Raw genomic sequence first — 1,005 nt, forward strand, 5'->3', positions numbered from 1 at the left:
ATATAGTGGCTCACAACCATCTGTAATGAGATCTGGTGCCCTCTTCTGGCATGCAAGCATACATGCAGGCAAAACACTGTATACATAACAAATGTAAAAAATCTTTAAAAAAGAAAAGAGCTGCAATGGTCATGGTGTCTCTTCGTGGCAATGGAAACCCTACCACAGCATCTCTGGAGTCATCCCTATTATAAACTCACTGAAAAGGGGAAAGAGTGAGGGCAATGTTGCCTAGCTATCCTTACAGATATGACTTGAGAGCCACCAAAATCATGTATATGGTTATTGCTTAAATGTAACTATCCCCTGAGAAGTCCACATGCACACACAGCTGTGCCTTATCCTTTCTCTGAATCTATTAACTCTGTACTTAAATTGAAGTTAAAGTCTCCCTTAATAAATAGCAGTTCTGGGGCTGGAGAGATGGCTCAGAGGTTAAGAGCATTGCCTGCTCTTCCAAAGGTCCTGAGTTCGATTCCCAGCAACCACATGGTGGCTCACAACTGTCTGTAAAGGGGTTTGGTGCCCTCTTCTGGCCTGCAGACGTATACACACAGAGAGAATATTGTTCTTTTTTTAAAAAATGCTGCAAGATCCCCACGGCAGTAGGCAGCAGAAATGCTGTAGGTCCCAAATGGTGGCGGTGGGCCATGTGGCAGCAGGCAGTGGGCCCTGGGAACAGCCAGTCCCAGGCAGAAATGGCTGCCGGTCCCAGAGTGGCGGCCCAAGCAGTGGCAGCAGGCCATGTGGCGGCAGAGAGCGGGCCCTGGGAGCAGCCAGTCCCAGGCAGAGACAGCTGCTGGTCCCAGAGCAGTGGTAGCTGGCCATGTGGCAGCAGGCAGTGGGCCCCAGGCAGAGAGGGCTGCTGGTCCCCGAGCAATGGCTGGTTCCAGGCAGGGAGACACATGGCGGGCGGGCAGAAGACAGAAACATGGATAGACACAACATGCAGGGTGAGGTTGAATGTTTATTCAGGGGGTTATGGAGGAGGAAGGGTGAATGGGG

This window comes from Microtus ochrogaster, chromosome 4, assembly GCF_000317375.1.
Source record: "Microtus ochrogaster isolate Prairie Vole_2 chromosome 4, MicOch1.0, whole genome shotgun sequence".
NCBI lineage: Eukaryota > Metazoa > Chordata > Mammalia > Rodentia > Cricetidae > Microtus > Microtus ochrogaster.